The 11,858-nt window shown below is 39.3% G+C and overlaps 1 long non-coding RNA gene across 1 annotated transcript; it reads left to right on the top strand.

The window, feature by feature from the left end:
• Positions 1-3,772: 3,772 nt before the first annotated feature.
• Positions 3,773-7,190, top strand: LOC117293225. The gene is made up of 3 exons (XR_004519392.1): positions 3,773-6,194; positions 6,497-6,556; positions 7,096-7,190. It is a non-coding gene; the product is annotated as an uncharacterized LOC117293225 (long non-coding RNA).
• Positions 7,191-11,858: the final 4,668 nt, after the last annotated feature.

Genomic DNA, 11,858 nt, shown 5'->3' on the forward strand with positions numbered 1-11,858 from the left:
AGGTACAAAACACTGGCATGGTGCAGGTAAAAATCCCACAAGTTCATTTCCACTGAAACTATTTGCATAACAGATGGCCCAATTACTAGCTGTTATTACAGTATCCGGTGAAAATTGCTAAAAATAGAAACCACTTTGATCACGCCTAATAAATGCCTATAAAGTTTTGATTGGCTTATTTTGCCCGGATCACACCAGCCTAGCCTGGAACTTTCCACAGATGCATTGAACATGCGCGCACGGTTTGTTGGCATGGAGGGCCCAGCGCTAGCGAGCTCGTCTGTGCGCGCGCGCACGGGAAACAACAACCGATCGCCATCTTTGCTGTCCACATTGTCATGTCGGTCGAGTAGTCACAGCTGAGCTAGCTACACAAACGAAGAGGTAAGGAAACAATTGTATTAATATAATTACTTTTAAGATAATTGTTCCATTTGTATTCTAACATGTATGTTATTGTTAACGCTTGTTTAGGCAAGGTCTGTCTGGCTATATTTTGTGTGAAGCTTGGGCTAGCCGTGTCACAAGGAGTGCCCAACAGCATGCCAGCCAACGCGAAGCCTGACATTGGTCGTTGGTCGTGTTGTTGCAGGCTTGCTGTTGCTTTGACAGAACGCAACGTCTGTCTAGTGGTGTTTTGTTTTGTTTTGTTTTGTTTTGTTTTGTTTTGTTTTGTTTTGTTTTGTTTTGTTTTGTTTTGTTTGTTTTGTTTTGTTTTGTTTTGTTTTGTTTTGTTTTGTTTTGTTTTGTTTTGTTTTGTTTTGTTTTGTTTTGTTTTGTTTTGTTTTGTTTTGTTTTGTTTTGTTTTGTTTTGTTTTGTTTTGTTTTGTTTTGTTTTGTTTTGTTTTGTTTTGTTTTGTTTTGTTTTGTTTTGTTTTGTTTTGTTTTGTTTTGTTTTGTTTTGTTTTGTTTTGTTTTGTTTTGTTTTGTTTTGTTTTGTTTTGTTTTGTTTTGTTTTGTTTTGTTTTGTTTTGTTTTGTTTTGTTTTGTTTTGTTTTGGTTTTTTTTGGGGGGGGGGACATTTTCACTTTTTGGACCAAGGTTGCCAAAATATTACTAGTACTACTAGTATGAGGCTCGCCAAATTAAAAGAAAAATTTATGCTAATGATGACCGTTCTATTTACCCCTCTTTTCTTTATTGTGACACAGGTTTTATTCCCGGGAAGTTCAACCCAACAAATTGTCTCCCCAAGTAGAAAACATGGGATATACTTGTTTCATATGCAGTATAATTATTCCAGGACCAGTGTCAAAGTTGATAAGTCATTTGCATATGGCCCATGCACTTTTTGATATGACAGATTTACGATTAATTTGTGGTCAGGGAGGGTGCCCCTCATCTTTCATCACATTTAATTCTTTCAGGAAACATGTAATCAATCAGCATCCTCAAGCTGATGAACCAGCTTTGCCTCCTATTATCAATATGGAGGACAATGGGAATGAAATTGATCATGAAGATGTAGACAATATGGAAGATGTAAACCTAAATGTCAATATTTTCAGTCGTACAAGACAAACAGCAGTTTTTATTGGTTTTGTACTTTCGGAGAGTAATATGACATATGCAACATTAAACAGAGTGATTGCTGCAACTGCCAATTTCAATTGTGACATTGTACAAAATTTAAAGGCCAAAGTTGTTAGTACCTTAGATGCAATTGGGGTGGATCAAGAAAATCAAAATTACCAGGACTTATTGGCAGAGTTTGATGGTAACAAAGCCTTGTTCCATGGTCTTGACACTAAGTACAAGCAAGAGCAATTTCTTGCTGAACATCTAGGCATAGTGCATCCAAAGACTGTTTTTCTCGGCTTTCGTTATGACACTCGGACTGAACGTAAAAGTGGCAATTCAAAGCAAGTCCTTGTACCAGAGACATTCCAATATGTATCCATTTTATCAACTCTAGGAATGGTTCTTGGGGATTTGGATGCAGTGCATGAAATAGAAAATGGACATTTAAGCAGTGATGACAGAATGCGAGATTACTGTGATGGGCAGCAATTCAAGACTCATCCTCTATTTTCAACCAACTTGAAGGCAATTCAGATTAGCCTTTTCTTTGATGAGTTTGAAGTTGTAAATCCTCTTGGTTCGAAGAGAGGAATTCATAAGATTGGGGCTTTCTACTATACATTGAAAAATTTTCATCCTCGATTGAACTCATCATTGCGCAACATCCACTTACTAGCTTTGTGCAACTGTCTTGACTTAAAAAAGTATGGGTTTGATCCGATTTTAGCTCCATTTGTATCTGAACTTAGGAAATTGGAATCTGAAGAGGGTGCCAAAATTGTACTGCCAGACTCTTCTGTGAAGACTATCCATGGAACATTGGCACAAGTATGTGGAGACAATCTTGGCATGAATGCCTTACTTGGCTTTGTTGAAAGCTTCGTAGCAAATAAACCTTGCAGAATTTGCTCAGGTCATAAAGATGACTTCCAGAACCATTTTGTTGGAGAACACTTTGTGCTTAGAGACACAGACAGCCACAATGTTCATGTACATGAATCTCTTGACAACACCGCTGCAGTATCAGTTAGTGGTGTAAAAAGGGGTTGTATCCTGAATACACTCCGATACTTTCATGTCACAAAGAACGTTGCTCCAGATATCATGCACGACATGCTAGAGGGTGTAATTCCTATGGAAGTAAAATTAGTTTTGTATAAATTTATATATGACGATAAGTTTTTCAAACTTGACACTCTCAATAACCTCCTTTCCAGCCACAACTATGGACACTGTGACAAAAAAAATAAGCCTTCACAAATCCTTGAATCAACCCTCAAAGGAAAAGATCATTCCTTGAAGCAGCATGCTAGTCAAATGTGGTGCCTTGTGCGGGTATTACCTCTGCTGATTGGGTCATTCATTCCACAAAACAATCCTTATTGGGATCTGATCTTGAAGCTGCGCACTATTGTTGACATTGCTTTTGCTGACTCGGTCACAGAGAGTCTGACGTTGTACCTGAAACATCTAATTGAGGATCACCATTTGTTGTTTCAACATTTATACCCAACTGTAAGGCTTCTTTCAAAGCACCACTTTTTGGTCCATTACCCTGAAGCAATGAGAGAAGTTGGACCATTATTTAATTCGTGGTGCATGAGATTCGAAGCTAAACATAATTTCACAAAAAAGCTGGCTAGTGTAATTAACTGTTTTAAAGATGTTTGCCTAACTGCTGCATCTGGACACCAGATCAACGCATGCTGCAAATGGCAACAGCGCTGTCTTGGAAGTTTTGAATTAGAAGCATCTGAAACAGAAAACTACCGTGTATCAAATTTGGAGAACTATCCTGCTCTTCTAGAACAAGTCCCCGGACTCCTCCCTGAGGACGATGTTTTCATGACCAAAAAAATAACATACTGGGGTACTGTTTACAAGGCGGGTACAACAGTAGTAGTTGGCATGAATGATGAGCTGCCTCAGTTTGGCCAAATAGCCGCAACCATTATTGTTGGGAAGACTGATGTTTTCACAGGGAATCTATGGAAAACAACTTTCTTTGATGAACATATCCACAGCTATGTTATCAGAGAATCGAATGAAGTTTTCTTTCTCAAACCAAATATGCAAAACTTTCAACAGGCAAGGAAATAAATACGTAGTAACACCAAGGAACTACATCTTCTGAATCTTAAATTTCAATAGCCTCAAACAGCCTGTGGTGGTCCTAACAATCTCCATGAATGAGACCGTATGGTAGATTCTGCGGTCATCTTACATAGAATGATCCCTACTTTTCTTCTTTCTCTCACTCAGGTCTCGTAATGCCAGTGACCAGTGAAGTGAATGAGGAAGAACAATGGTTCACCATAGAGCTTAATTCACCATTGCAGTTTTTGTTAATGATATCAGAGGCGTACAAGGAAGGTCTAATTTCAAAAAGTGAACTTACATTCTTTTTTACTTCTTTTTTAACTAAAAATAATGAGTAAACGAGTTTATGTAACGTATGTAGCAGAAGCACAGGAAAGGAAAACATTGATGAAATTTGAGCGGGGAGATTTGGGCAATTTCAGCAGCATAACCCAAAAAATTAAATCAAAATTTTCTCTCCCAAGTGACGGGAAATATTCCTTTGAAGGAATCTTTGAAAAAAATGGGCCATATGTTGAAATAGATGACATGGACGAAGACATATTAGAAGATATCATTGATCTGAAATTTTCTGAAAAGTGCAATACATCAAAACACACTTTGGGGGAATGTCTACCCAGTAGTCAAACAATCAATACCCTTGAGAGATCTGCGTCTTCTGATTCAGCAAACTCAATTGCCTCCACCATTGACTATATGAACAACTCGCCTTGAGAGATCTGCGTCTTCTGATTCAGCAAACTCATTTGCCTCCACCATTGACTATATGAACAACTCGCCTTGAGAGATCTGCGTCTTCTGATTCAGCAAACTCATTTGCCTCCACCATTGACTATATGAACAACTCGCCTTGAGAGATCTGCGTCTTCTGATTCAGCAAACTCATTTGCCTCCACCATTGACTATATGAACAACTCGCCTTGAGAGATCTGCGTCTTCTGATTCAGCAAACTCATTTGCCTCCACCATTGACTATATGAACAACTCGCCTTGAGAGATCTGCGTCTTCTGATTCAGCAAACTCATTTGCCTCCACCATTGACTATATGAACAACTCGCCTTGAGAGATCTGCGTCTTCTGATTCAGCAAACTCATTTGCCTCCACCATTGACTATATGAACAACTCGCCTTGAGAGATCTGCGTCTTCTGATTCAGCAAACTCATTTGCCTCCACCATTGACTATATGAACAACTCGCCTTGAGAGATCTGCGTCTTCTGATTCAGCAAACTCATTTGCCTCCACCATTGACTATATGAACAACTCGCCTTGAGAGATCTGCGTCTTCTGATTCAGCAAACTCATTTGCCTCCACCATTGACTATATGAACAACTCGCCTTGAGAGATCTGCGTCTTCTGATTCAGCAAACTCATTTGCCTCCACCATTGACTATATGAACAACTCGCCTTGAGAGATCTGCGTCTTCTGATTCAGCAAACTCATTTGCCTCCACCATTGACTATATGAACAACTCGCCTTGAGAGATCTGCGTCTTCTGATTCAGCAAACTCATTTGCCTCCACCATTGACTATATGAACAACTCGCCTTGAGAGATCTGCGTCTTCTGATTCAGCAAACTCATTTGCCTCCACCATTGACTATATGAACAACTCGCCTTGAGAGATCTGCGTCTTCTGATTCAGCAAACTCATTTGCCTCCACCATTGACTATATGAACAACTCGCCTTGAGAGATCTGCGTCTTCTGATTCAGCAAACTCATTTGCCTCCACCATTGACTATATGAACAACTCGCCTTGAGAGATCTGCGTCTTCTGATTCAGCAAACTCATTTGCCTCCACCATTGACTATATGAACAACTCGCCTTGAGAGATCTGCGTCTTCTGATTCAGCAAACTCATTTGCCTCCACCATTGACTATATGAACAACTCGCCTTGAGAGATCTGCGTCTTCTGATTCAGCAAACTCATTTGCCTCCACCATTGACTATATGAACAACTCGCCTTGAGAGATCTGCGTCTTCTGATTCAGCAAACTCATTTGCCTCCACCATTGACTATATGAACAACTCGCCTTGAGAGATCTGCGTCTTCTGATTCAGCAAACTCATTTGCCTCCACCATTGACTATATGAACAACTCGCCTTGAGAGATCTGCGTCTTCTGATTCAGCAAACTCATTTGCCTCCACCATTGACTATATGAACAACTCGCCTTGAGAGATCTGCGTCTTCTGATTCAGCAAACTCATTTGCCTCCACCATTGACTATATGAACAACTCGCCTTGAGAGATCTGCGTCTTCTGATTCAGCAAACTCATTTGCCTCCACCATTGACTATATGAACAACTCGCCTTGAGAGATCTGCGTCTTCTGATTCAGCAAACTCATTTGCCTCCACCATTGACTATATGAACAACTCGCCTTGAGAGATCTGCGTCTTCTGATTCAGCAAACTCATTTGCCTCCACCATTGACTATATGAACAACTCGCCTTGAGAGATCTGCGTCTTCTGATTCAGCAAACTCATTTGCCTCCACCATTGACTATATGAACAACTCGCAAATCTCATCAAGGAGTGTCAGCCCATGCAGATCTTCAACCAGTGTGAGTACTTATGTTGTTTGTTTGTCACTAATACTATATACTTCATAATAACTTGCCAATCATTGCATTTGCTTGTTGCCACTTTTGTTGCATGTGCTTTTGTACACTATTCCCTTTTGTTTAAGTTCTCAGAAGTTGAGACACGTTCATACAAACACAAGCAGCCAGAGAACAGCAAAGGCAATTGTATGTACATTTAAAATGACAAGTAACATTCATCTAAAAATTGTCTTTGTGCAAAGTTTGAATTGGTATGATAAATGCAATCTCGATTTTGATTTTAGACACTTTTTTGTTCACAGATTTCATCAGATGTGTCTGAGCTGTCACCATCAACTAGCAAACCAACAGAATCGGCCAAGGTTAGCCCAAGTTTACATTTGCAGGGTTTTAAACCTATGTACTGTTAAAACATTTCTTGATATTTCGTCACATTTAAAACCCATTAAAATGTAATTTGATTTTCAAATGATCTTGGTTAAAGACAGCTTAAAAAATTTAGAAGAAAAAGCTGATGTGATACTGCATATGTTGTACATCTTCTTGCTAAGTTAACATGGGTGATTGTTTTGAAGAATTCTTGGTAAAAAGGTCAATTGACTTTCTTGTTAAAGTTCAATTATGATCAAAAGTTATTTTGTATTTAAGAGAGAACTGTGGTCTGTAAATTTGGTTGATTGAAGGATCTTCCTGTCTTAAAAACAGGCATACAGTACAACTAGTCAGCTGATTTCTTTGGACTTTTGTTTCACAGGTTGGGGTTGGGGGGGGGGAAGAAGAGGGAAAAAAACAGTCTTGCTTTGCCTGGCTATTTCAGGATTAAAAAAATTGATTGGAATTACCCACATCGATTAATATCATTTGTACTTGGTTTATTTCTGTCAACTGTACTAAAAAGCAGGTGGTGTTTGATGCTAAAAAGATCTTGGATGGACACCCAAAGGGACACGCAATTTTGGAAGAATACAACAAAAATGGGTACATCTCTCCAGGGTCAAGGATGTGTGTTGTCAGCGTACTAGTTGCTGATCTAGTGGGAAAGTGTGGAAAGTAAGTCTGTCCTTTAGTTTGGATAGTTTGAGGTGATCTGAAAATTATGAAGCCTGGTATTTGCAATACATGTACTTAAAATGTTAATCAGCACTACAATTTTTTGGTGTGACTCTGTTGGTCATGGCATGTGTTTGCTCGTAGCTTGCCATCAGCTCAGATTACTATAACCCACAATAGGTTACGTGATGACATGTAAACATTGGTCGCGCAATCGGTCTATTCAGAAATGTACAATTTAAAAAGCTAAATCTTTCACTTGTTAAAAAGGTGTTCATGTTCTCTTGTTTTTAATTGCTATTGTGAAGAAAAGATACACATAATGCAAAAAGACTTACAAAATTGAACAAATTTCTATATTTTTTTTTTGCTTTCTTAGTTACCCGGCCATCCAGCACAAATATGCATTAGGAAGATCTATCATATCAGCATTTCCAAATCTAAGGGATCGAAATGGACATACAGGATATGTAAGTGTTTACAGTTTATAAAACTATTATTTTAATTGTTACATCAGTTCACATCATGATTATTATATATTTTCTTCATTGTTTAAAATTAGCCTAGAATATTTATTCGAGGAAGAAACCTGAATGAAGTTTTAATTAATCAATTTACTATGCATGTAGTGGTTTGAGTATTGTGGTTCATGAGTTGATGCGAGAAGGCCTCTAAGATCATCCAAAGATGTTTTACTGGGAAAATGCTCCCCACCCCTATCCCTTGGAGGGAAAATCTTCACGAGCTGCCCATCACCCAATTTCAAACAATGGCGAGCACACCCCTACCTCTGACCAGGAGTGCAGCTCATTGTGGTCGCCTGACATGAATTAAGTTGTCAAATAACATCAGTAGTATAGTAGTAGTAGTAGGCATAGGCATTTGCCTGTTGTCTCCTCTTCATATTGTATATCCCTGGAAACACTGTTACTGTTTTCTTCATTGTACCCCTCCAGTTACACAATTGTAACATTTCTGCTACCAACATTTGTCAACTAATTCCCTTTTGTGAATGATGGGCATAAGCATTTCTTCCAAAGGATCACTCCTGCAGACACACTCCGTGTCTTGTTCTTCACACCTTGTGAGTAAAGGAAGAATACAACCCAAATGAATACAAGTAAACATGACCCTGTTGTATTCATAACTACCAACAGGACCATTTTTTCAGTTCAGTTGGAGGCCAGTGCGGATATATCCAGGACAAGTTGAAGAATATGCGCCGTAGTCTCCCTCAATCAGCAAAGCTGAAAACACACAGAAAATGCACTTCTACTACTTCATGTGCACCTAGTCAAAGCTCCACAGAAATATTTCCTGACCCAATACCAGAAACAGAGTCTGAAGAACTGCAGTCCTTCTGCAAGAATGCTGTAGGTGACAGAAACAGACAGGCAGTGATCAAAGCAATGGAACAGTGTGCACCGAACAGACGGATCTGGATTGAGGAAAAGAAGCCATTCCTGTCTGATATTCTGAGGAAGTTTCCACGATTTCTGGATATTCCTGAACTTGTAAGTGTATTAGTTTTATCCTTAAAACTGTTTAATGACTACCAAGTTATAGTGTGACAGCATGGTGGTAGGCAGTTTTGTAGTTTCCCATTACTGAAGCTGAGTTTGGATGGTACGCATGCCATGACACAATTTGCCAAGTAGCTCTTACAGTGATGAGATTGCAACTTCAATTTTTTGCAAGCCTGACACAAAGATGTAAATATTTCAAAATAGTTCATAAGGAATCGTGTCCGTGTAAACTGAATACACTGATCCAGTAAGCCACGCCCCTTGACAAATTGACCAATCACAATGCGTGATTTAAGGTCCGACAAATTACCACCATTTTGTCCGACATAACTTTTTAATTTGTGTATTGTTTACTACACACTTTTTGTTGACTTTACTTTTGTTTCGTATGTACAAGGCAATTCTTTTACAAACCCGAGTTTTATCCTTAACCATGGTCAAGCGGTGTTTACATTTTAATTGTAACTCTGACTCTCGATACCCTGACAAGAGAGGAAATGTACATTTTTGGCCTTTCCAAAACCAAAGTCCAACGGAGAGAAGTGCTTTCGGTGTACAAGCAACACACGGCGTGTGTATGTACCATGATGCCATGTACTTGTCATCGCCGGGAAGCGAGGTCTTCTGTGTGAATACACACTCGCACATCGAGGACTTTGAGCACAGCGAGGACGTCCTCGCTTTGAAAAATTGTGATAAATGCAGCATTATAGCCAGTTTGGACGCCACTGAGATATCTAAGCTTTTGGGACTAATCCTCGGTTTACGTCATTTTCGAGAGGAGTATGTGTGAGTTAACACCATTCTGTTGCCGGTTAGCACTCTTGGATGGTTACATCGCCCTCTGTTGATATGAAGTTTCCTTCTTGTAGGTAGTAGAGGCGGCCATTTCTAATCCTGAACTCATTTATGCATGACGGTTAGCTTATTCGATTTGAGTCGGGTAGCGTGGCTGGTTGCAGGTGTCATGGGGACGCATCATAAACATTGAGTGCATTGCATCCACCAGGACCCTAGAGACAACCATTCGACCCATGGCAGCTCTCGAGAGAAGACAAGAAATGGTGAGTGATCTAAGTGTAAATAAATTTCCGTGTAATCCTTACTGTACTGACTACATCACTATACTATATACAGTCGTTTGACCAGTTAACGATTCCTTACACTTGTCAACAAACACACATAATAGTTAAATGATTTAGGACATTACCAATTTAAGTTTATGCCTGTGATTAAGAATTAACCCCTAATAATACGTACCCCAGTTGGAATTCCACAAGTTCAATAATGGATTTGTTTTCAACACATCTCATGACACGAAACGTATATTTTTAGGCCTATGTCTATAGCTATGTCTTTAAGAAAAGAGATGAACATCAAACATGTTTGTTTGCTTAAAAAAGTGGATCTGAATGATTTTCAGCAGAAACGAGAGGAACATCTAACATTATTAAAGGATAACTTTCCGTCTGGCGCCACCACTTTTTCACTCATATTTACAGAAAGGGATATCTCATTGAGGTAAATTAAATACTATATTATTTCATATCGAATGAAAAAGTGGTGGCGCCAGACGGAAACTTTTCCTTATTAAAAGCGATATTATGTTATGAAGCAAGTACTAAAGTAGAACACGGTTTACTATCGCTTATATAAAATCACGCCGCACGGGAATTCTCCGTTTCGGCATACATTGTACGTTATACGGTACGAGTTGACTCGGGTACGAGTTGACTCGGGTACGAGTTGACTCGGGTACGAGTTGACTCGGGTACGAGTTGACTCGGGTACAACATTTTGGGTACAACATTTTGGGTACGAGTTGACTTGGGTACGAGTTGACCTTTTTACGTCGTGAGGGGTCGTGAGTTGTCGCTATTTAGTGCGACCCTTATGACATGTTCCACTAAACCGATCGATATGTTACATAATTTGTATGTCTTCTTTCTAGTATGAAGAAGGGGACAGCGTAATGGCACTGTGGCCACCAGACTCGTCATGGTATCCAGCTGTAATCACCTCCATAACCAAAGGTATTTAATAATAATAATAATAACAACAAATTCTTATATAGCGCATTTCACAATAAACCGTATCAATGCGCTTTACATTAGTCCCCTGGTCATTGGGCCAACAAACATCCCTTGAATCTTTCTATACAGCCCCGAGCTGCCGTGGCACTCCGAAAGTTTTGTATTCACATATTTAAACAAGTATCATTACTTTTGTACTGTGGACACACGAAATTACAGTTCCACACCCTTATTGTGATCCACATCACGTGCAGAGCACGTTTTAAAGATGGCACAAAGTTGTATGTTTCCCCCCCCCCCCAAATGAAATACAAATTAATAAACCCTTTGCCTTTCATTTTTCAGGGAAGTCACTAATGAAGTACTCTGTGCGTTACAATGAGGATGGCATCACACGCTCCTTATTTGAGCACGAGGTGAGTAAATGATGATGTCATGTATTAATTGCATCGATATGAATTTAATAACATGCTATGTTTCTTCAGAGTATATTATGTTCTGTACAATTGAGACGTTTTTCCAAGGTTTACGGCGTGTTGCGGCAATAAAATGTCCTCTCTAAATGTAACAGAGTCCCGTAACCGTTTGTTATAAAATCGATATGGTTAGAAAGATGTTGTAGAAGTAGAATACAATGATCAACACAAATAGGCCATGAAATAGCGTGGTTTTCGTTTTACCTCGTCGACAAACACGGTCGGCCATTTATGGGAGTCAAAACTTGGACTCCCATAAATGGCCGACCGTGTTCGTTCACGACGTAAAATGAAAACCGTGCAATTTGTAGTGATACTTGTAAAACATCTTTCTAACCATATGCATTTCATAACAAACGGTTTCAAACGCTTTTCATTTCTCAGTGGTGTTAATTATGTCATTTGTCTTTTCCTTGCTAGCTGGCCCATCAAACATCAGATTTTCAGTGTGATACTTCAAGGTCTGTCAACCCCAACACCAATTGCAGGGATGACGATGACCCACAAGCTAGTTTTCAGTCTGATCCTTCAAGGTCTGTCAACCCCAACACCAGTTCCTGGGATGACGATGACCCACAA

Source organism: Asterias rubens, chromosome 8 (assembly GCF_902459465.1).
Source record: "Asterias rubens chromosome 8, eAstRub1.3, whole genome shotgun sequence".
Taxonomy (NCBI): domain Eukaryota; kingdom Metazoa; phylum Echinodermata; class Asteroidea; order Forcipulatida; family Asteriidae; genus Asterias; species Asterias rubens.